Source organism: Gorilla gorilla, chromosome 23 (assembly GCF_029281585.2).
Source record: "Gorilla gorilla gorilla isolate KB3781 chromosome 23, NHGRI_mGorGor1-v2.1_pri, whole genome shotgun sequence".
NCBI lineage: Eukaryota > Metazoa > Chordata > Mammalia > Primates > Hominidae > Gorilla > Gorilla gorilla.
In genome coordinates this window covers 30282041-30304796 of record NC_086018.1, presented here as the reverse complement: position 1 = coordinate 30304796, position 22756 = coordinate 30282041, and the positions used below count along the sequence as shown (strand labels likewise).

Below are 22756 nucleotides of genomic sequence, written 5' to 3'. Positions count from 1 at the left end.
TACTTGCCTCCTATATAGACCCAATATTCAATGATGAAGTAGGGTTAGGACAACTGCAATAAACACTTTTACTTTTAAACGGAGAGAATGAAGACAGGTAGGGGTAACAATTCTGAAATCCTTCTGAGTAGACATTGTGAAAGCTCCTACCCTCGTTAGAGAAAGTTTCTTCATTAAGCTTCTTTAGGAAGAAGTCCCTTGTTCCTTGTTCTCCCTGGCCCTTTTGTCATTCCATCACTCTCCTTGGCCACATCTGAAATGGACATGGAAGAATATGCTGTGTTTGGACTGTGAAACTCGGCTGCTATTGGCCCATGGAAAATTAGGGAGCCATAGCTTGTTTTAAGTCATGAATAGTCCGAGCCTTTTTTAGTTCAAACTGGGTTTCTTTTGTAATACAATGTCCTTAAAAACTTAGTCTGCTTTTGATTTGTTTCCAAAGAGTTCCCTGTACCGTAACTCCCCCAAAAGTTATTTTTCAGATGTAGATCTCAACTGATTTGCCTTCTTTGCTCCCCCATCTCTCTCAAACACAATATCATGGCACTTACCTTGAGTCTATCTGGATCTTTTTAATCTGCCTTTTGCCCTGAGGTAGTTTGGGCCTTTGTTGCTCAATGGTGTTGTCAATCCTGTATCAGGTTAGTTGGCATCTGGAAGCAGTCAGCTTTTTAATTTTGCTAAGTCCTAACTTTCTGGAATTTCTCTATTTCCTTTATTGCTGCTCACAAACTAGCCACTTATTTCTTGTAAGGCTTTGTCGAATGAAGACAACAGCCAAGATATGCTTACAATAGCCTTCTTTCTTAGCCTTCTTAATGCAAGTATGCCATTTAACAAGTGTGTTACCATTAATAGTACAGACTGCCATGCCCCAGCCTCCAGTATCAGTGTCCTTGGCATACACCACCAGCCACTAAGCTAATGCTGTATATTTTGGCTTTTTGATACAGCAGCACCAATGACTAGTCGGGACAGGATAGGCTATGCTGAGGTAAAAAACAAAGGGTTGCTTATCGCTCACACAAAGATGATGCAATCAGGCAAAGCTCCAGGGAAGAAACTTTCCTCCATAAAGTGATGCAGGGATCCAACTACTTTCATCTTGTGTCTCCACAATTTCAACACAGAGCCTCCCTGCAGTGAATGTCATGGAAAGGGAAACAGAATAAAGGAGGCACTCCTCATGACCTCATTCCAGAAATAGTGTTGTATACTGCCTTCCTAAAACCCCGCAAGTTAAAACATACTACAAAAACACTATGACCAAATCAATATGTCATTGGCATAAGAATGACAGATTAGAATATAAAATATATGTGAGTATATATAATAATTTAATATAACAAAAGTAGCATTTCAATACAGTGGGGAATTATTATTTAGTACATGATTATTTTGGTTTTCACTAAACCACAAATATTTAACTGGCATAACAGGCTACCTAGCCAGTAAAAAAAATAAAATTGGACTCCTGTTTTAGCCATATATGAAAATAAGGGCCCGGAGCGGTGGCTCACGCCTGTAATCACAACACTTTGGGAGGCCGAGGCGGGCAGATCACAAGGTCAGGATATCGAGACCATCCTGGCTAACACGGTGAAACCCTGTCTCTACTAAAAATACAAAAAATAAGCCGGGCGTGGTGGCGGGCGCCTGTAGTCCCAGCTACTCAGGAGGCTGAAGCAGGAGAATGGCGTGAACCCGGGAGGCGGAGCTTGCAGTGAGCCGAGATCGCGCCGCTGCACTCCAGCCTGGGCGACAGAGTGAGACTCCATCTCAAAAAAAATAAAAATAAAAAAATAAAAATAAAATAAAATAAAATAAAAATAAAAAAAATTAGATTTATATTAAAGGCTTAAATAGAACAATAAAAATTCAGCAAGAAATTCTGAAGGGTTATATCAACACTCTCAACAAAGGGACAGGTTCCTAACCAAGACCAGATGCCCGGAAACTATAGAAGAAATGATAAACATTTGGTAATGCAAAAATTAATTTTTGTATGACAAAAGATGATGTAAAGTCAATATATAATTGAGATTTGGAATGCAGAGCCACTTGTAAGGCTGAAATTTAATATACAGAGAACATGCACAAATTGACAGCAAAAAATAAATCTATAAATCTATTGGCAGCTGTGTGAGAAAAGGGTACTCTTACGCACTGCTGCTAGAAATGAGAATTATACCTTCTGTTGAAAGCAATCTGAAAATATCTATTAAAATTAAAAATGCACATACACTTTGAACCCAGCATGAGTAAAATGGAATTCCATGGTAGAATAGAAACAAAATGATGCTTATCAATAGAGGAAGACTTAGAGATGTGCTACAGGGGAAAAATGCATATACACACATATATTGTATATGCACATATATATATCACATATACACACACATCTACTTTTATTATAAAATTTATTAACACTAAAAGATTTGTGGCACAAAGTTTACAAATAATAATAAAATATATGATACTGTTTTATAAAATGTATATATTCAACTGATTCTCACAAAATGCTTTTTTGATTTTTGCCAAAGTCTTGTATCTGCAGCCAATTGATAGTTGCAACCAATACACAAATATAACAAAATGTTACCCACAGACAACTTAGTCAACCTGGAAGAAAACCCTCCTGGGGGTTGTCACTGAGGATTTCGCCGGATCCTCACCCCACGGAAGTGAAGATTTCATGGCCACATGATCAAGGGCTTGGATCATTGTGGTCTTTTGTGTTTCCAAAGACAATTACCACAATATTTCCCTTACCACATGCACTGTTGTGATATTATCTTCCACTTCCATCGAAAGGTGAATGTTGTATCTCCTCCCCGTGAATCTGAGCTGACCCTGTCATCATTGTGATCAATAGAATATGGTGGAAATGACGCAGCTCCAGCCTTTGCCTCTTGGAGTGCTTCTTCTTAGAACTCAGTCACCATACTGTGAGGAAGGCCAAGTAGCCACGTGGAGAGGTCAACATAAAGGAGAGTTCAGGTCCCCTCCTGATAGGCCCAGCTGAGCTCCCAGCTTGCAGCCAGCATCAACCCCCAGCCATGTGAGGGAGGTAATGTTGAACCCTGCAGCCATCCCAGTATCCCAACACCATGTGAAGCAGATACACCACATGTGCAGCCCACAGGCTTGTCATAATAAATGGTTATTGGCAATTCGAACTACTAAGTTTTAGGGTGGTTTGTTATATGGCAATAGATAACCTGAACAACTGTCCAAATGAGGACTTGGTTTAAAAATCTGTTTTAATGATATGAACAAATACATACACATATTATGCTTAAATGCCAAAACATGTTACCATCTGTATAGTTTGCTTTCCTGGCAATCTTTTTGGTTCTGTTTTCCTATTTTGCTTGGCTTCCTTTCTCCCTCCCACACATCACATCCTATGCCCCCAAATCAAGTTGATTCTGGATACTTATGCAATTATTTATTAATGTGTACAGACACATATAGAGAGGGTTTTATTGAGGGAGGATCACTGTGTTATAAAAATGATTCTGTGGTTCTATATTTTGCTTTCTTATTTGACAATTCTTTGTAAAAATTCCTCCAAATCCCCTATAGTGCTCCAATTCATTCTTTTAAATAGTTGCATAAAATTCCACAGCATGGCCATTCCATATTAATCAACCATTCTCAGGGGTGTGCTGGAGCCAGCATATACTGGCTGGTGAAAGTCTACTGTTAATTTTTAGGAATTTTGTGAGTCAGCTGTTAAATGCAGCCAATAAAAAAAATTAAATTACACAAACTTCCAATTAAGTACATTTTATTAAAAACAAAGGTAATGCATACTCACAGTAATCACGTCCTAATTATCTTACCTCATTTTACTATTATTGATGCTCCTAGGGTGACTTACATTTATTACAAAATACTATGTAATGGTGAACTTCTGTGCATCTCTCTCCAAGACTGTGTTCAGGGGTGTCAAATAGGTAGTTTAAAATTGGCCTTGGTGGAACTATATATACCATGGGAATTGGCAAACAATGCACATCAGGGCCTGACTGATTGTTTTGTTGATTGTCTAGACTTAAGCAAGTGATGGAGAAAATGTTAATGGTGCAAATTCAGCTTTAAAGTGTGTCACATCTGTAGCTATTGCATTGTGGAGCAGGGACAGGTGAGGAGTTTGAATTATTAAATAAGTTGGTTGAGAGGGGTTGCATGGAGAAGGTAAGCACAGAGGTAAAGGAGGTGAGGGTGTGAGCCCAGCGAATATCTGAGACAAGAGCATCTGAGCAGAAGGAACTGCAAGTGCAAAGGCCCTGGGGCAGGTGTGTGCCTGGCAGGTTGGAGGAATGGGAAAGAGGGCAGTGTGGCTGACAGCCCAGTGAACAGGAGAAAGTGAAGGGGGTGCAGAATGCAGAAGGAGCAATAGGAGGGGATGTTAGAGAAGGTGCAGGGAGCCAGTCAAATTATCTGGGGCTTTGCAGAATCCAGGAAGGATGCTGGCTTGCATTTCAGGTGAAAAGGAGGAGGCTCGGCAAGGTTTGAGCAGAGGAGCAGCATAATCTGGCTTACCGTTGTAAAGCCTTCTTCTGACTGCAGTGCTGAGAGCAGACTGCAGAGGCGAGGATGAAGGTGGCTTGCACTAGGATGGAAATGGGGCCGGGTGGAGAGAAGCCATCAGATCCCGGATGCACTGGGGCAATGGAACGACAATTTCCTGACAGATTGGATGTAGGGTGCAGGAGAAAAAGGAACCATGAACAAACACAGGCTCCTGGCCCAAGCCATGGGGAAGACAGGGCAGCCACCAACCCAGACAGGGAGGTGGGAGGAGATGAGGAGTTCAGTGTTGGACGTGTTGGATGTGAGCAGAGGTATCTTTGACATCCACGTTGAAAACCTGGTTGGAGGTCAGGAGTCAGGACAGAGGTCCAGGCTGGAGGCGTACATGGGAGTCATTGGAATCTGGAGGGCATTTAAAAGCCCAAGGCAGGATGAGATCAGTAAGGGAATGAGAGGGTAATAAAACAAGGTACAGTAAGGACTGAGCTCCAGAACGCGCCAACACGTTCAAGGTCAAGTTCACAAAAAAGAGCCAGCAAGGGAGTGAGGAGCAACTATCAGAGAGGTGGGAGCGAGGCTGAGAGCAGCAGAGTCCTGGCAGCCAGGTGAGGAGAGGCCAGCAAGGAGAGAGAGACCAGCCAGCAGAGTCAGATTCAGCGGGTGGCTCAGACAGCCGATGTCTGCCAGCCGACCCTGGGTTTTGGGTTGGGGGGTCACTGCTGACTTCATTAAGCCTCAGGGAATCCATGAGGTCAAGAGTGTGCTGGAGAGGGGTGTTCAAGAAAGACGGAGAGGAGTTTCGCTCCTTCAAAGAGCTTTGCTATCCAGAGGGGGAAAGAAACACGGAAGTGGCCGAGCGCCGTGGCTCACGCCTGTAATCCCAGCACTTTGGGAGGCTGAGGCGGGCAGATCACCTGAGGTCAGGAGTTTGAGACCAGCCTGGACAACATGGTGAAACCCCGTCTCTACTAAAAACACAAAAATAGCCGGGCGTGGTGGCACATGCCTGTAATTCCAGCTACTCGGGAGGCTGAGGCAGGAGAATCGCTTGAACCCAGGAGGCTGAGGTTGCAGTGAGCCGAGATCGTGCCACTGCGCTCCAGCCTGGGCTACAGAGCGAGACTCCATTAAAAAAACAAACAAACATGAAAGCGGAGGGCAGGAGTAGAGATCAAGACTGCTTTTGAAGACGGAGAAACAATCAGGGTACAGTGGCTCTCACCTGTAATACTAGAACTTCGGGAGGCTGAGGCGGGAAGGATTGCTTGAGACCAGGAGTTTAAGACAAGTCTGGGCAACATAATGAGACCCCTGCTTCTACAAAAATTGTAAAAATTAGCCTGGTGTGGTGTTACATGCCTGTAGTCCCAGGAATTCCAGGCAGCAGTGAGCTGTGATTGGACCACTGCACTCCAGCCTGGGCAACAAAGTGAGACCCCCATCTCAAAAAATAATAAAATAAAATAAAATAAAGATGGAGAAACAATGGGTGCATGAATGCTGGTGCTAGGAGTGGAGCACCTGTGGCAGTGCACAAAACAGACAGACTGCTCCCTGGTGAAGCCCGGGCTTTGATGGGGCCCCTTCCAGTCAGTGGCACATGCTTTGGCTCTTCCCCACCTCTGCACGCCCATCCCCAGAGGAGAGCAGCCCTGTGCCTTGCTCAGATGCGGCCCCGTTGGGAGCAGCACATGCTGTTTCAAAAGAACATTCCAACTGCAGCTGGACATCCCACCTTCCCATGAATCACCCCAGAAAATAACCGAGTGGCTGGCAAATATTCAAGCGAAACCCCCAGTGCGGGAGGCAGCAAGACGTGACATGAATGAGGAGTGTGCAGGATGAGCCCGAGAGGCAGGGACAGACGGGCTCTTGTTAGAAATGTCTATTTGTGGCTCCCCAGTCTAATTTCTGAATATGATAATGAATAAATATTGGTCTTTCCTTCCACAGCCTTTTCTTTCTGGGTGGCTCAGCCAAATAGATGCTGCCACCTTTTGTTTTCTAGAACTGTTGAGAGACTGGGGCTCAGAGAGAAGAAAGGCGTCCCCCAGGGTCTCAGGGCAAGATGGTAGCAGGGAAGGGGACACTGAATGGTCAGAGACCCTGGGAAGGATCTGTGTTTGCCCTAAGCTTGAACTCTACCTCCTGCGTTTGTCTCTCTAATGCACCCTCCGAGTGTCATCCAACTACTGCTTAAATACCACCAATGGCAGGGAGCTCACTACCACCAAGTGGTCCATGCCCGTCGTTAGTTGGTTCAGAATGTTAGAAAGTTCCTTCATTTGACAAACTTCTTTCTTGAATTCCTGTAATGTGTTGAGCAGTTTTCTAGACATGGGATGCCGTGAACTGGTCCTTCAGAGTCCCTGCCCTCAATGGAGAGACAAACAGGAACCTACACACAGCAGCATAGGGAAGAGAGGGAGGGAGGAGAGTCCAGCTCGTGCTTAGCAGTGCAGAGGACACAAGGCCACAGGAGAGGGTGAGGGGGCTTTTTGCATTAGTTGACACTGAGCAGTGTCGACTAAGTTGAGAGCTGGGTGACAGGAAGGACCTCTATGTGTGGGTCCAAGTGAGGGCAGCATTCTGAACAGAGGGACGGGAATTCCCAGAGGTGGGCAGGCACCCTTGACAACCTCACTGGGGAAGAGTCAGTCCCAGGATCAAAAACTGGAGGGCTGGGCACGGTGGCTCACGCCTGTAATCCCAGCACTTTGGGAGGTTGAGGGGGGGGTGGATCACTTGGGGTCAGGAGTTCAAGACCAGCCTGGCCAATATGGGGAAACCCTGTCTCTACTAAAAACACAAAAATTAGCCAGGCATGGTGACACATGCCTGTAATCCCAGCTACTCCGGAGGCTGAGGCACGAGAATTACTTGAACCTGGGAGGTGAAGGTTGCAGTGAGCAGAGATTGTGCCATTGCACTCCAGCCTGGGCAACACAGTGAGACTATGTCTCAAAACAAACAAACAAGCAACAACAACAAAAAACTGGAGTAAGGCAATTGGGCACTTGGTCGCAGGGCATGGGCCACCTGTCCAGGTGTGCATCACCCTTGAGCAGCCCCTCCCCCAGGTCACCTCCCCACCTTCCCCACCCCCACCGACTCTAGGTCTTCTGGCCTTCCTGTCTGCTCTGAGTGGTGCTGGGAGGAGGGTCTGGGTGGGCTTGGGATCACAGAGGGCAGACATGTTGAGGAGGCTCTTGAGGTCACAGTGGCCCACTGCTATGGTTTGAATATTTACCCCCTTCAAAACTCATGTGAAACTTAATTGCCAATTTGGCAGTGTTGAGAGGTGGAGCCTTTAGAGGTGATTGGATCATGAGGGTTCTGCCCTCACACCCGGCTAATTTTTGTATTTTTAGTAGACAGTGTTTCACCGTGTTGGCCAGGCTGGTCTTGTACTCCTGACCTCAGGTGATCCGCCCACCTCGGCCTCCCAAAGTGCTGGGATTACAGGCGTGAGCCACCACATCCGGCCCTACACTAACATTTTTTTTGTGTGTCTTGTACTGGCAGATGACCTGCTTTGTTTCATTGCAGCCTCTTCCTTGGTTGTGCCACTACTGAGTTCTCCAGCTCTCAGCGATTATTCAGCATACTTCTTTCATTGATGTCAACCTACCTACCGCTAAGTGCAGGGCATAAACTTTTTAAGTTTAATTTTATAGCAGCAAGTTCTTTTGGTCGTTTGTTTTTGTTTTAGTTTTTGTTTTTTGAGACGGAGTCTCGCTCTGTCGCCCAGGCTGGAGTGCAGCGGCGCAATCTCCGCTCACTGCAAGCTCCGCCTCCCGGGTTCACGCCATTCTCCTGCCTCAGCCTCCTGAGTAGCTGGGACTACGGGCGCCCGCCACCACGCCCGGGGAATTTTCTGTATTTTTAGTGGAGACGGGGTTTCACCGTGTTAGCCAGGATGGTCTCCATCTCCTGACCTCGTGATCCGCCCGCCTCGGCCTCCCAAAGTGCTGGGATTACAGGCGTGAGCCACCGCGCCCGGCCTATAGCAGCAAGTTTTAAATGATATGTTGATATTTTCTCTATTAGTATTTAACTTCTAGAAATGAAAAATGTTTTCTAAATCTTGAGGGATAAATTATAAATATTTTCTTCTCTGTAAGAACTGTATCTGACTTGATCTGTAATCTTGTTTTCTTCTTTTTTTATCCATTTCATAGTATTGCTTACTGTCTTTCTCTTTTCTGAAGTTGCTAAAATATCATTTAACTACAATGTAGAAAATTCTGATTGATTATGGAGGAATTTTAAGTCTCGAGGACTTTTATTTTTTGTTGCGTTCCTTGAATTCATTTTAAATTATGCTTTGGTCCATTCTTCTTTGAATATAGTATTTTTTAAAATCTTACACACGTCACAGTTCAAATATTTGTTTGATTTAGAGAAACTTCAGAATATTTTCCCAAAACTTAAAGATCCATTTTTATTTAAGATTGAAATTTTCTCACCAAAACAAAACAAAACAAAAAACAAAACAAGTCAAGCAGCTTGACTTGGGGTGAATCCTGAAGCATTTTCTGGAACTCAGTAAAGACAGGGATATATTCTATTAACTTTGAAGAATTATTTTCTTGCTTTTGAATTTTGTCCTTGCTTACATCTTTATGAGGGTAAGAAATGTGCATATTATAACAAACAATGACTAGAAAAACAAAGTGAATAAACACCACTCATAAACAGTTTGAATTTTGGCCCAAATAGAGAATCTTGATCGAAGTTAGACTAAACCTAGGGATTCACCATTCTGCTATGAGATTATCCACAGTTCAAATGCTTTTGTAAAGCCATTTGGGGTCTAAGGTTCAGGTCCTCCCTTTTGGAAACTTAGTTGTCATAGTTCAAAATTAGAGAGATGTTCTCAAAGTCTTTTCACAGTAGACCCTAACACGCTAAGTGGCCTAGACCCAGGGAGTTCTTGTAGTCCCATATAAGAGATGATCCAGTGGGGCCCTAAACCTCTTTTTTTCACCAAAGCTGTCTGTCTGCTTTCATTTCCCTTCCCCCTGCCCAACCAGCTGTGGGCCACAGCTCTGAAGATGTGATATGAATGTCATGGAAGTTTTTATGAGTTGCCTAATTCAATTTTAAGATAGACTTTCTTTGAGATTTAGACCTTTGAAATAGAACTTTAAAATAAAACCAGAAATCGGGCTGGGCGCGGTGGCTCACGCCTGTAATCTCAGCACTTTGGGAGGCCGAGGCGGGCAGATGATGAGGTCAGGAGATCGAGACCATCTTGGCTAACACGGTGAAACGCCATCTCTACTAAAAAATACAAAAAATTAGCCAGGCATGGTGGCGGGCACCTGTAGTCCCAGCTACTCGGGAGGCTGAGGCAGGAGAATGGCATGAACCCTGGAGGCGGAGGTTGTAGTGAGCCAAGATGGCGCCACTGCACTGCAGCCTGGGCAACAGAGAGAGACTCCATCTCAAAAAAAATAAATAAGTAAATACATAAAACCGGAAATCTATGAGCATCTGTTATTCAAGAGTGATGAACATCATGACAGCTTAAAATCCTTCACAGTTTTCCCCCTTTATTAGTGAAATTTCAGGATAAATAATTTTGTTATATTAGAATCTATGAATTCGATTATGCACAAGTTTTTAATCTACATAAGAAAGCAGAAGTTAAAATAATTTCTATTCTAACCTATCATTTCCGGGAGACTCATGAGTTTTATTAAAAGATCACACTCAGAGGTTGACTTAAGGAAATACATGTTTGAAAGTGTCCAGAAATATGTACTAACTTCTGTACAGTTTCTTAATAGGCCCTTCTCTTTTTTGAACCTTCAAATTCTAAAGCAATAAACAGATTTAAAGGGATGTGTAGTTGATTAAAAAATATAAACAAATATAAAAATAGATCTGATTTGTTGGATTAGAAAAGGAGAGAAAGAGAAGGACAACTGAAGTTTAATTTTGAATGAAAAAACTATTTCATAATGTAGTGTGAGTATATCATGTCACTTACATTGGGAATAAGTATTTTAAATCATCAGTTTGATAGTCATAAGAGATGCCAAAACAAATTATAATAAGCATAATTATAACCTAAGAAAATCTAAAAAGTGAAAATTTATATCTAGAATCAGAATACAAATGAACTATATGACCTTATTAATGAATTCATTAAGACATATATTATTCCACATCAAAAAGTATATCTAGCTTTGCCAAAAAAATTAAAAGGAATATCTTGAAAGAGCAGAGTTCAGTCATTTCAATCAGTAAGTTTTCTCAGTGTCAAATCAGTTTTGCAAAACATAGTCCACCTGTTATGATTCAGCTTCCATTTTGGATGACCTGGAGGGTTGTCTGTGTAAATTAGTGAATATTCAGAATTACGGAATATTTAAAAGAAATGTAGTTATATTATAATATAGAAATATAGCAATAGTAATCCTAAACTCTTACAATGCACCCTCGATTTCATGAATAAAGAAGATTCATTTTTAATCAGCACCTAATTATTTTTATGCAAATGGAGCTATTGCAATACTTGAAAATAGTTTGTTCTCTTGGTTAAAGTTGGTTAAACGTTTCCCTTTGAAATTTTCTTTCCATTGTCCCTTTGCTTAGCAAACTATAATACAAAGCTAAATGCCTTGTCAGCCGTATTCAATTTGCACAGAGACCAAACCAGCATATACTAATTTAGCAAGTTTTCATTATGTTCTCCCTGAGCCTGTGATGACATTCATTGATAGTTCAGTTTATTAATGCAGCTATACAGACTTTATACAAAATATTGATTGTCTTAAGAGATAAAGCCCCATAGGAAGATTATCTTTATCTGATTTATTCATCTACATTTTACAAAAGAAAGTGATCATAATGTATGGCTTTTGAAAGGAAATAAATCTGTAACACTATTTGTAGAACTAAAACATTTATGCTTTTATATATTAGGAAACAGTAACTTGATATATAACTGCAAATCTTTAAAAAAATTGTGGCGAAGGATATGAACAGACACTTCTCAAAAGAAGACATTTATGCAGCCAAAAGACACATGAAAAAATGCTCATCATCACTGGCCATCAGAGAAATGCAAATCGAAACCACAATGAGACACCATCTCACACCGGTTAGAATGGCGATCATTAAAAAGTCCAGAAACAACAGGTGCTGGAGAGGATGTGGAGAAATACGAACATTTTTACACTGTTGGTGGGACTGTAAACTAGTTCAACCATTGTGGAAATCAGTGTGGCGATTCCTCAGGGATCTAGAACTAGAAAAACCATTTGATCCAGCCATCCCATTACTGGGTATATACCCAAAGGATTATAAATCATGCTGCTATAAAGACACATGCACACGTATGTTTATTGTGGCACTATTCACAATAGCAAAGACTTGGAACCAACCCAAATGTCCATCAATGATAGACTGGATTAAGAAAATGTGGCACATATACACCATGGAATACTATGCAGCCATAAAAAATGATGAGTTCATGTCCTTTGTAGGGACATGGATGAAGCTGGAAACCATCATTCTCAGCAAACTATCGCAAGGACAAAAAACCAAACACCGCATGTTCTCACTCATAGGTAGGAATTCAACAATGAGAACACATGGACACAGGAAGGGGAACATCACACACTGGGGCCTGTCATGGGGTGTGGGGAGGGATAGCATTAGGAGATATACCTAATGCTAAATGACGAGTTAATGGGTGCAGCACACCAACATGGCACATGTATACATATGTAACAAACCTGCACGTTGTGCACATGTACCCTAAAACTTACAGTATAATAAAAAAAGTTAAAAAAATTGTGGTCCCCTTTTCTTCAGAGTATGCACCTTGATTCAATTAATCAAGAGTCGATTTTTCTGTTGTATCTCCAGCGTCCACAGAACTTTTCAGACACAGAGAGAGCCATTAGTGTACTACTGGTGTACAATAGAGTTATAAGCTGCTATAAAATAAGAACTGTATGTTACAGTGTTAGACAATTACAAAATCAAACAAGTGAGTTAATGAAGTTGTGAATTGTATGATATGAAGACTGACTAGAGAAAGAGCTTGAATAGGGAAGCTGAGCTATCAGGGACTCATGTGGAAGTTGAACTGAACTTTAAAGAAAGGCCAGGATACAAGCATTCTAAATCTTTGTTTTTCAGTTTTAAGAAAATCATTGGAAAAATAGTGTCATCACATTACGGAAAGTAGGGATAAGGTATAAAATCATGTATTAACTCTACTCTTGTTAATGTTCTGGTATATTTCTTTCCGGTGTCACCTCTGAATTTGTCTTTTTAACATAAACTTAATCGCAGCACATGTTCTATTTTGGAGCTTTTTTTCTAATTAAAATTATTTCAGAAGCATTTCCTAGGTGGCTCATAGGCTTCCTGACCACTGTTTTAAAAGATATTTAATATTTCATGGTGTGGATTTTTTTTCAACTTTTTATTATCACAAATAATATTTTGAGCTATGTTTTTATGCATAAGCTTTTTCATACTCGAGATTGTTTCTTTTGTTCACTTCTCAGTAGAGTGTAAGTGGGCCATGAACTTTCTTTTTTTAACTTATAATTATCTTAAGAACAGTGCCAATTTATAATATCTACAACAAACTATGAGGGGTACTATTTCATCGTATCTGTAACAGTATTTGGCATTTCCATTTTTAAATAAGAATATCAAATGTTGGGCTGGGCGCGGTGGCTCACGCCTATAATCCCGGCACTTTAGGAGGCTGAGGTGGGAGGAGCACAAGGTCAGGAGATCGAGACCATCCTGGCTAATACAGTGAAACCCCGTCTCTACTAAAATACAAAAAAATTAGCCAGGCTCGTTGGCGGGCGCCTGTAGTCCCAGCTACTGGGGAGGCTGAAGCGGGAGAATGGTGTGAACCCAGGAGGTGGAGCTTGCAGCGAGCCGAGATCACGCCACTGCACTCCAGCCTGGGTGACAGAGCGAGACTCTGTCTCAAAAAAAAAAAAAAAAAAAAAAAAAAGAATATCAAATGTTAACATGCCAAAAGTGACACTGCTTTGTACGGTTTTCTGTACTTGTTTTACTCATGATATTTTCTCATGCGTGTAGTATCTGTTCATATCCCTAGGCCTTCTACCAAATGACTTGTGTATGTTTTCTGAAATCTAAATCTTTTCTTCTGCCAAGTCTGCAGTGTTGTAATTTTATAATCTGTAATAGCATTTAAAGTATTTGGAGTTTGTTTGTTTGTTTTTGTTTGTTTGTTTTGCTTTCTCTTGTTTAGGAAATAGTGCCGTATGCTGTAGAGTTAGGTAGTTGAAAGAATCAAAAAGGAAATAAGGTTTAGTTTGGTTTTGTAACTTCTGATTAAATAACTCACTCAGTAAATACTTGTGAGCTGTGCCAGCAGTGGTGATGAGACAGATACAGACTTGGTTTTCAAAGATTTTATAAAGTAATAATAGATGCATACAAATAAACATGTGATTAAGACTATATTATAGTAGAGCATTTAGGGATGGTAAAGGTGGAACACTTACCCCAAACAAAGCAGAAACTGTTTAGAAAAGGCGTCTATCACTGCATTTTCTCATGAGCATTTCTTCTTGTTTTTGTGTCCATTTTACACTCCAGCCTGTAGGTGTACCACATATTTAATCATTCCTCTGTGGACATGGATGCTGTTTTCTGTTTCCCCCTTCCGTAAACAATATTACAACAGATGTCTCTGTAATGGAAATTGTAGCACATGTCTGGATTATCTTCTCAGGGTAAATTTTTAGAAATGGCCTTATTGCATTATAGTATATGAATATTTTTGAGATTCTTGATACATAGTATCAGATGGTCTTCCAGAAAGTATATATTCCTTGTGTTTTGTACAAAAAAGGTGGTGGGAGGTAGTGCGGTGTGGTGGTGGCAGCGACATCCATGGAGCTAGAAGTGGGCGGTGACGCCATCTGTCTCCAGCAAGTCATCCAGGATGATGTCGGACATGGTGCTGATCTTCTTGGCCAGCTTGCTGCTCCATGGTGCTCAGGTACAGGTAGCGGTTGAGCAGCTCCCCGTCCAGCTTGCAGCACAGCATTCTGGAGGGTGCGGAGGTCCACATGCAGCATCCGGAAGGTGCGGAGGTTGAGGGCTGTGTGGTGCGGCAGCACGTTCAGCAGCATCAGCAGCCTCCAGTAGGTTTTCTCCTGCATGGGCAGCAGCAGCCCGATGCCACCATCCAGGGTGGCGAACCACGCGATATGCTTATTCTCCCACCACTGACTTTTTGCTGAGCCCCTCAGTGGCTCCCCGGCACAGGGTCCTTTAGAATGCATTCATCTGGGCACCCACATGGAAGTCTGCCCAGCGCAGCAGGCACATGCCCCCAAAACTCTCCTTGGCTTCAGGCAGGTACATGTACACCATGAGGCTGCGGTCGTGGTCAGACACCAGAAAACCCAGCTGGGTGTTGTCCACCATGAAGTCCACGCTGTACACCTCCAGGGTCTTGGCATCCCATGACAGGAGGCTCAGCGTCTTGCTCTCCTCCCGGTAACAGCAGCCAGATGCTCTTCATGAGGTCGGCTGCCAGGATGAAGTTCTTGACGCTGATCATCTGGTGGATGTAGAGCTGCCTGTCGACCATGAAGGCCATGCCCGTCAGCTCGCTGGCCCGCAGGCTTCACAGGAAAATCTTCTGGCTGATGGCCGACACCAGGTGGCCTTGCAGTGCACAGGGCAGTCACGGGCCCCTTCTGCTCCTTCTCGTAAAGGACTTTGAACTTGTTCTTGGTCAAGGGTTGGCCGGGCTCGGGCACCACCTCAATCACATCCATGATCAAGATCCGCCCTCAGCACATGACCTCCTCCTCCTCCTGCATGAGGCAGGTCCCGGCGGCCACGTAGCCTTTGAAGCCTGACCTGGTCTCCTCGCTGCAGCGACACTGTCTTCGTGCTGGTCACATGCTCCCACTTCTGCAGCTCAATCCTGGCATTGGGAATAGCCTCCCAGCAGACTAGGGAGATGAACTGGATGAAGAAGGCCGCCTCCTGGGGGTGGATGCACTGCTCATCTCTCTCGATGGTCTCAAACGCCTTCTCCTCGCCAGTCCTGTGTGGGATGCAGGTGCACAGTGTGTTGGTGCTGGTGGCCACAGCGTACATCTTGGACTCCACATGGTAAGCCACACAGTGGACCATGCAGCACAGCGGGATCTTCCTGACAGGCCATGGGGAATCATAGGACAGGTAGGCTGGAAGGATGCTGATCCTCAGTTTGCCCTGTCTGTTGAAGTACAGGAAGCCGCGGGGACAGTTGACATTGTGGAACAGAGCGAAAGAGTCGACAGGGCCATTGATGCCCACGGGGTGCAGCCGCAGCACCCCTCAGTCTGTCGCCAGGAGCCAGTGAGGTGAGGGGCCGCAGATGAACACTCCTGAGTAGCCATAAATGTCCTCGAAGTAGTGGAAACACGCCACGCGGTCCCGGGCCCGGCCCTCTCCTCTGTGCGGCCACCTGCTTTCTTCTTGGATGGCTTCGGCTTCTTCTCACGGAAGCTGATGTTGTGAAGGACCTTCTTAAAGTGGACTTTGAGATTGCCCTGGCCAAGCCGAGAGTCGTGGGGGAAGGCCTTGTAGATAAGCAGCTTTTGGTCCACATGCACCAGCAGGTAAGGCGTGCTCTGGCAGCTGCCCAGCACAACCAGCAGCACCTCCTTGAGGAGAGAGGCAGCTCCTCCTGGCACATGGCCTCCTCCCTGCGGGCCTCGCCCTGTGTGTGGGCTCTCCAAAGGAGCTGTCCATGAGGACCCGCTGCCCCACAGGGAAGTTCTTCACCAAGAACACCAGCCGCCAGTCGGGGAGCTGGCAGGTCGCCATGGTGCCATTCTCCTGCAACAGCAGGCACCAGTGGATGGGCTCTGTCTGGAAGGGTACAGAGTCCCAGTCGGCAGGGGGCTGGCTGCTTCTTCGGGCCACCTCCTTGCTGGGACTGAAGAGGGATCCCAAATCCCCACACAGCATTTCCTCATCACCGACTATGGAGCTAGTCTCCGAGCCCAGGCTCTCAGCCTCCAAGCCACTGCGGCCCCCTAGCTCATCGTGAGCCCCGCTCAGGCAGCTCTCAGTGGTGAACATGCCACTGAGGTCTCGGTACAGGCACAGCGTGATCACGTTGGGCTGATGGTGCAGCGGGGGCTTGTGCAGCACCAGGTGGTTGTGGCAGCCACTATAGGAGTGTGCTTTTCAGCAGGAACATGGTGACGTGGCCGTCGGCGCTCATGATGACCACGTAGGGGTTGCCTACAGTGCACTGCATGTTGTGGGTGACCAGGTCCACAGGGATGAAGTACAGCTGATTCATTCCTTCCAGCAGGTGGATGCCCAGCAGCGACACTTGGACAATGTAGTGCTTGTCCCCGATGTTTTCGGCAAAGACCGTGGGGCCCTGGGTGGCAAAGCCACTGGTGTCCAGCTCCATGATCTCCTGCCCCATCTGCAGGAATATGGTTGAGTCTTCCTGGCTCAGAATCAGGAATCACTGTCTGTGGTGGTCATTGTCCGCTTCAGGAGTGCTGGGTTCCTGCTCCGTGCCCTCCCCCTTGGGATTCTCTTTCTCCTCCTTAGGCACCAGGGCGATGACTGTCCACATGTCGTAGCAGCCGGGAAGCTCAAAGGTTGTCACCACCTGGGGCTGGATGCTCTTCTGCAGCACCGACAGAGTCCCATTCTTCCTGTGGCTGGAGCAAACCACAATCTCCAGGTCCGGCTCAGGGTTGTTCTGAAACTCTTCAGAGAGGACGGCAGGCTCGCCCATGGCAGCATTGGTGCAGGGTCCAATGTTAAGGATGCTGTCACACACCTCAAAGGTAGGTGGCCAGCTGTGTGCCCGACTGGGCGTCGCTGCCGTACACTTCAATCTTGTCCACATCGTCCTGTGACACGGACTTGTCCCTGGCTGACCAGCTGGCCATGTATGTGTCCACTCGCTTCTTCTGTGAGGGAGGCTCTTCCTTGTCAGCAGCCTCACAGACAGCACTGGCTGGGGGCTCCTGAAGCTTCTCCGTGTACTTGAGGAGGAGAGAGTTGCCCAGGCAAGAACTCAGGAACAGGTACCCAGGCTCCATGGTGACCATGCTGGTGGTGAGGACACTGGTGGCCGCCTTGTCAAAAGTGGAACACTCGGATGCTACGCATGCCATCGGTGATGAGGGTCAGCATGTAGATCTCGCCACCCTTGAGGGAGATGACCATCTTGTCATAGGAGATGAAGGTGGCCTGGGCGCAGTCCAGGGTGATTCACACACCCACCTGGGTGCACAGCGGGAAAGCTGTGGTGCCTGTGGTGAGGCTGCTGAGAGCCACACCGTATGGGGGAATGCTCTGGTTCAGGTATAACAGCGAACTGACGACAAAGACCACCACCCCACCTATGGGCTTGGGCACGGCCAGAGCCTGGGTGCAGTCAAAGGGTAGCTGGTGAGAGATCAGATGATGGGGTGCACCTTCTGCGTGATGTTAGCAAGATGGCCACGATGGAGCACGTGTCCTGCCACACAGCCACGTGCCCGGGCCAGGTCTGGTTGGGCTCGAACAGGATGGGCTCGTAGCAGCCGTGCAGGAACTGCAGGTCGATGATGTTGAGCAGCTTCTCATCTAGGGCCTGCACATCGATGAGGTAGCTTCCATAGGACAGGCCAGCCCAGTCCTATAGAATCAAAATACGTATTTTTAAAAGATCTCCAGGTAATTTAATATAAACAAGCTTGAGAAGTTATGTTTTAGGTCAGTGCTACACCCAAAGAAATATGACAGCCACATGTATAATTTTAAATTTTCCTGTAGACATGCTAAAAAGTAATAAAAAACATGCAGCCACGTGTGGTGGCTCACGCCTGTAATCCCAGCACTTTGGGAGGCCAGGGTGGGCAGATCACAAGGTCAGGAGTTCGAGACCGCCATGGCCAACATGGCAAAACCCTGTGTTTACTAAAAGTATAAAAATTAGCCCGGTGTGGTGGCATGCTCCTGCAGTCCCAGCTACTCAGGAGGCTGAGGCAGAATCGCTTGAACCCAGAAGGCAGAGCATGCAGTAAGCCGAGATCACACCACTGCACTCAGCCTGGGCGAAAGAGCGAAACTCTGTCTCAAGAGAAAAAATGCAAAAAATACTTTAAATAGTATATTATAAGCCTGTATATCCCAAATTATTATCATTTTCACAGAGGACACTAACCACATTTAAGGGCTCTGCAGCCAATGGCGACTATCACATTAGACAGCACAGGCCTAGAGCACGACCTAACTATTACATTACCTTCAAAATCTCTAGTCATCTCTAGTCTATATTCAACTATGGTTTGGGGGGCATAAATATTTCAGGTGCCAGAATTCAGCCTATGCCCATATTTAATGGAGAACATTTTGAACGGCTACTTTTTCAGGGCCATTGATGGGCTGAGAGCAAATTTTACAGATTTCTTACCTTGGAACTTCAGCGTCTTTGGGTTCTGATATAGAATTGTCAGCTGGGGCTCCAGTTCCTTGATTTTAGAATCCATCTTTCCCAGCTGGAAATCAGGCCTGATGTCATTCTTCTGAGTAGCCACAGAGCGAAAGGAGCACATTACACCTTCCTCATTGGGTTCCTTCAGAAGTGAACTGATGCAGCGGATGCAGCAGACACATCCACGACTTAGGTACACGGGTTTTTCAAGATAAGATAGGGAGATGAGACATCGACTCGCTTCTTGAAATTGTTCAGCCGTGACCACTCTCTATGGAAAAATGTACATGCTATCAGAGTGTCATGAGTTGAAGGACAACACTCCTTGGAAATCTTTCCTCCTTATATACATAGAGATATCAGGGCCTACTATGCACAATTACTAGTGAAACATAATGAAACACAATATAAATACATATATAAAAGACTCAGGGCCTTGAGCTTCTGATATTTTAAATGCTAGCTGGAGTGCAGTGGCGCGATCTCGGCTCACTGCAAGCTCCACCTCCTGGGTTTACGCCATTCTCCTGCCTCAGCTTCCCGAGTAGCTGGGACTACAGGCGCCCACCACCACGCCTGGCTAATTTTTTGTATTTTTAGTAGAGATGGGGTTTCACTGTGTTAGCCAGGATGGTCTCGATCTCCTGACCTCGTGATCCTCCTGCCTCGGCCTCCCAAAGTGCTGGGATTACAGGCGTGAGCCACCACGCCCAGCCAGGACTTGATTCTTTCTTTGGGAAGTTGATGTCATAAAAGTGTCTATACTGGGCTGTCCTGCCACGTGTGGCTCTTGAGCACCTGAAATGGGGCATATCAGAATTGAGATGTGCTTTCAGTGTAAAATACACAACGGATTTGGAAAATGTAATGAGAAATAGAGAATGTAAATGATGTTGTTAAGAACTTCTAAAGGTTGGCTGGGTGCAGTGGCATGTGCCTGTAGTCCTAGCTCCCTGGGAGGCTGAGTCAGGAGGATCGCCTGAGCCCAAGAAGTTGAAGCTACAGTGAGCTATGATCGTGCCACTGCACTCCAGCCTGGGTGATGGAGGGAGACCCTGTCTCTTAAAAACAATCTTAAAGTTAATTTCATGCTGAAATGATAACATTTTCTGTATTAAAATTTTAATTTTTTTCTTAATTTATTCTCACCTCTGCTCCACTAGGTTCTCCCCTGGCCTCCAATTGCTTCCACTGACAACTCAGTTGGAGTGAGCTCCACTTACAAGGGTTTTTGTGTAGAATGTCTGTCCTCCCACCTTATTCACATCCTGTTTATCATTCTTAATCCAATCAGATTTTGATTTAATTATGCTATATATTAGATTTTTACTAATGTCATAAGAAGATTGCCACAAAGGAGATCGTCCTCACTAAAGGGTTTTCACAGTTAATATGGACAAATATTCCCACATCATTCTAAATTAGGTCTTGTATATTGTGGGTGTTGGTAAGATTTGGGATCAGGGTTGAAACTGTTCAAACAAAACATTTGGCATCAAAATTAATTGTTATGAATGGAGCTAATTTCAAATTGTTTTTGATCATGAAAATAAAAACTCACAGTTTGATTAAGAAAATTAGTCAAACTTACTCACAGGTCTTTCCTAAAACCACACTCATTAGACCAGTCATTTATTAAAAAGGACTTACTCTTGTGAAGATCCACATTTAGAAGAGGTTGAATTCACTTCCACATCATAAATTGTAAATATATTTTTTCTGCATTATGATTTTCTTAAGAACATTTTCTTTGGTCTAGCTTACTTTACTGTAAGAACACAGTACATAACACATATGCAAAATATGTGTTAACGGACTTGATATTATGGGTAAGGCTTCCAGTCAACAATGGGCCATTCATCCTTAAGTTATTGGGAAGTCAAAAGTTATGCACAGATATTGGACTGCCGGGGGCTCAGTGCCCCTAAACCCCACATTTTTTAAGGGTCAGCTGTATCTAAAAATCTCAAGAACATTGCCCGTGGCCAGTATTTATAATTTTTTCTTTGCTTTTAGACAAAATCATTCCTGTACATTTAATTTTATTAATATTACTCTCTGTATTTGTAAATAGTTTGTGCTTAATCTGTAAAGTGTGAACAGGTTTTAGTTTTTGCATGACTATTGCAGACATATTGAACCACGTTTGATAAATGAAGTAATAGTGAAACTACCTGGGGTTTTCTCTCAGCTGCCTCCCTCTTCCCTGTCTCCAGGTGGCGCTGTGTGGAAGTTTATGAAGAGACCTGGTCCGGATCCAAGCTTTCTGTCCCCATTCTACTTTCTGAAACGTCCACCAAAAGACACGGACCCCTGGCATCTCATAACCACTCAGTTAGTCATCATTTCTGTGTTTTAATAGCTGAGGATATCCTGACTACCTGCTCTTCACAAGATTATTATAAATTATACTAGTTTAAATTCAAAGGCAAAGTTTCCCCCTTCCTACTCCCGGGAAACCTTTATTCCTGAATGACATGGCTAAATGGCTAAGCTCCCCTGCACCCAATGCCCTGATCAAGTGTTTCTTCCTGTAGGGGCCTTTCCTTTTGCCCCAAGGCAAATCCTTTCCCTGTTGTCCTCCCCTGGCAATTTATAAACACTTGTAACAGAGTCTGTTACTATTCTTATTTGTATTGATGTGGTCTTAAAAGAGTCAAACTTAGTTGAGAGCTGTATCTGTGGCCTACATTTTGTTCTGTTTGTTTTGTTTTGTTTTTTCCCTTTTTTGAGACAGAGTCCCACTCCATCACCCAGGCTGGAGTGCAGTGGCATGATCTCAGCTCACTCCAACCTCCACCTCCCCGGTTCAAGCGTTTCTCATTCCTCTCCCTCCCGCAAAGCTGGAATTACAGGCATGAGCCACCACACCCAGCTAATTTTTGTATTTTTAGTAGAGAGGGGGTTTCACCATGTTGACTGGGCTGGTCTCAAACACCTGGCCTCAAGTGATCCACCCACCTCAGCCTCCAAAAGTGTGTGGCCTACATTTTGGACATGAAATATGAAAAATATTTACCAAAAAGTAGACAACAAATAATTACTATTGGATCCACATATAATTTAATCAATCTGGTTTCCTTCATATTTCCTCTTGCTTTTCATCCTCCTTGCAGTTTCATGATTCTCTGGAGGTCATCTAAAACAATAATATAATTTAAGGAAGCAAATTTTTTTTTCTTGAGACAGGGTCTTGCTCTGTTGCCCAGGCTGGAGTGCAATGGTACAATTATGGCTCACTGTAGCCTCGAACTCCTGGGCTGAAGCCATCCTTCTGCCTCAGCCTTCCCAGTAGCTGGGACTACCAGTGTGTGCTACCAAGACTGGCTAATTTTTTAACTATTTTGTAGAGATGAGGATCTCACTATATTGCCAGAACTGGTCTTAAGCAATCTTCCCACCTTGGCCTTCCAAAGTGCTGGGATAACAGGTGTGAGCCACCATGCCTGGCAAGGAAGCAAATTTGATTTTACATCATCCAAAGAGTAACACAAAGGAAGTATATCTGAGTTGTAGTACATCAATAAGTGGAAATATTAAGATTCTATATAAATTATTTGTGATTTCCTTTCTAAGAAAGAGACTACAATTATCATTATACATGGGCATTTTCAAACATTTCCAAACTTGAGATGAAAAAAAGAAAGAAAATATGAGACAGTGACTATATTTGAGGTATATTCTTTCAACAGACTTTAACCTGTGGGGTTCACACATTTATCAGCCAAAAACAGATTC

General features: G+C 44.3%; 1 protein-coding gene and 1 pseudogene across 1 annotated transcript in view; one reads left to right on the top strand and one right to left on the bottom strand.

Moving 5' to 3' along the window:
* Positions 1-14122: 14122 nt before the first annotated feature.
* Positions 14123-20686, bottom strand: LOC101144358 (cleavage and polyadenylation specificity factor subunit 1-like; annotated as a pseudogene).
* The window catches only part of SLC5A4 (solute carrier family 5 member 4), a 51580-nt gene continuing 46079 nt past the window's right edge, over positions 17256-22756 (top strand). Inside the window, exons 1-2 of the mRNA XM_055374318.2 lie at positions 17256-17381; positions 21235-21352. The gene's annotated coding sequence lies outside the window, so the exon portion shown is untranslated. The remainder of the gene's footprint in view (positions 17382-21234; positions 21353-22756) is intronic.